Below are 2734 nucleotides of genomic sequence, written 5' to 3'. Positions count from 1 at the left end.
TCTTTGACAGAAACCTAGCTGAACTTCTAACTTTTGTGTCTTACTAACCTATAAGTATCTTTGGCAGTCATGTAACCAGACTTCTAACTTTTGTGTCTTAATAACCTATAAGTGTCTTTGACAGACACCTAGCTGAACTTCTAACTTTTGTGTCTTACAAACCTATAAGTATCTTTGGCAGTCATGTAACCAGACTTCTAACTTTTGTGTCTTAATAACCTATAAGTGTCTTTGACAGACACCTAGCTGAACTTCTATCTTTTGTGTCTTACAAACCTATAAGTATCTTTGGCAGTCATGTAACCAGACTTCTAACTTTTGTGTCTTACTAACCTATAAGTGTCTTTGACAGCCACGTAGCCAGACTCCTAACTTTTGTGTCTTACTAACCTATAAGTATCTTCGACAGTCATGTAACCAGACTCTTAACTTCTGTGTCTCCCTAACCTATAAGTGTCTTTGACATTCACGTAGGTAGAGTTCCAAGATTACTTTCTATCTAACCTATAAGTATCCGTCAGACTTAACACGCACGCGCCCAACGCCATAACCCCTCTTGCCTACACCGCGTTGAAAGACACGCAGGGAACAGCAGACACGAACATACTCACGCACGCACACACATATCCACCCCTACCACCCGTACCGCTAGTATTGACGTTGCCCGTGAGTTTCTCGGAGCTCGACCAGGAGAGAGAGAGTGTCAGCACTCGGCGAATATTGTAACTACGTCACGTGTGTGGCTTCTAGCTTCGTTTTTTTTTAAAGCTGGTTGTGTGTATGTACGTGTGTGTATGTGCTCTTATCATGGAATATATTGCGTAACGCTATTGAACAGACTGGTGTTGATATCGGCCGTTACTTGAAGGTGTGTTTGTGTGTGTGTGCAACGGCTCTACTGGAAAACTACCGAGTGTCATCCAGTGGTGTTGCATCACAGTTTTGGATCCCTCAGTGGTTATGCTGTTTATTTACATTTCTAAATGGTTACATATTCCTTCGCGTCAGTTATTAAAGCCGCACTGTTATTCCTGTGTGCTTATTTTACTGCTGATTATTAAGTCAAGTTTCCCCTTAATCGATAGCTAAAACAGAAAAGTGATTTCCTCCCAGTGTCTCAGTATTTACTCTTAGCCTTTACAGCAGAATATTTCTGAATTATTTGCTCGCCTAAAAATCTGATTGATTTCATACTATCGTTTGTTTTTTATACTTATTGGTTCATGTCATCTCCTAGTATTCCCTCTTTGCCATTACCTCCACATACTCCGGAATTATTTGCTTGTCTAAAATTCCGATTGATTTTGTGCTATCCTATTGTTTTTATCCTTGTTGCTGTATGTCATCTTTGCCATTATGCCAAACACTCCATAATTATTTACTTACTTAAGAACAGGATTAATTTAGGGATATCCTTTAGTTTGTATCCTTATTACTGCATGTCATCTTTGCCATAATGACAAATGCTTCAGAATGATTTGATTGCCTAAGAACAGGATTAATTTAATGCTATCCTTTAGTTTTTATCCTTATTACTGTATGTCATCTTTGCCATAATGACAAATGCTTCAGAATGATTTGATTGCCTAAGAACAAGATTAATTTAATGCTATCCTTTAGTTTTTATCCTTATTACTGTATGTCATCTTTGCCATAATGACAAATGCTTCAGAATGATTTGATTGCCTAAGAACAAGATTAATTTAATGCTATCCTTTAGTTTTTATCCTTATTACTGTATGTCATCTTTGCCATAATGACAAATGCTTCAGAATGATTTGATTGCCTAAGAACAAGATTAATTTAATGCTATCCTTTAGTTTTTATCCTTATTACTGTATGTCATCTTTGCCATAATGACAAATGCTTCAGAATGATTTGATTGCCTAAGAACAGGATTAATTTAATGCTATCCTTTAGTTTTTATCCTTATTACTGTATGTCATCTTTGCCATAATGACAAATGCTTCAGAATGATTTGATTGCCTAAGAACAAGATTAATTTAATGCTATCCTTTAGTTTTTATCCTTATTACTGTATGTCATCTTTGCCATAATGACAAATGCTTCAGAATGATTTGCTTGCCTAAGAACAGGATTAATTCAAGGCTATCCTTTAGTTTTTATCCCTTTTACTGTATATCTTTGTCATAATGCCAAATGCAACAGAATAATTTCCTTACGAAAGAACAGGATTAATTCAAGGCTATCCTTTAGTTTTTATCCGTATTAATGCGTGCCATCTTTGCATTAATAACAAAAGCTCCGGAAGGATTTGCTTGCTTAAGAACAGGATTAAGTTAAGGCTATCCTTTAGATTTTCATCCTTATTATTGCATGTCATTTTTGCCATAATGACAAACGCTCTAGAATTATAATGCTTACGGAAGAAAAAGATTAATCTAAGGCTATCCTTTAGTTTTTTTTATCCTTATTAGTGCACGTCATCTTTGCCTTAATAACAAATGGTCCGGAATGATTTGATTGCCTAAGAACAGGATTAATTTAAGGCTATCCTTTAGTTTTTATCCTTATCATTGCATGTTATCTTTGCCATTATGGCAAATGCACAGAATTATTTCGTTGCGGAAGAACAGGATTAATTTGAGGCTATCCTTTATTTTTTATCCTTATTACAGCATGATATCTTTGTCATAATGACAAATGCTTCAGAATTATTTGCTTGCGTAAGAACAGGATTAATTCAAGGTTATCCTATAGATTTTTATCCTTA

At 35.5% G+C, this 2734-nt stretch overlaps 1 pseudogene; it reads left to right on the top strand.

The window, feature by feature from the left end:
* Positions 1-666: 666 nt before the first annotated feature.
* LOC137617945 (galactosylceramide sulfotransferase-like) overlaps positions 667-2734 on the top strand; it is a 28274-nt pseudogene continuing 26206 nt past the window's right edge.

Source organism: Palaemon carinicauda, chromosome 24 (genome assembly GCF_036898095.1).
Source record: "Palaemon carinicauda isolate YSFRI2023 chromosome 24, ASM3689809v2, whole genome shotgun sequence".
NCBI lineage: Eukaryota > Metazoa > Arthropoda > Malacostraca > Decapoda > Palaemonidae > Palaemon > Palaemon carinicauda.
This window is presented reverse-complemented; position numbering and strand designations above follow the sequence as displayed.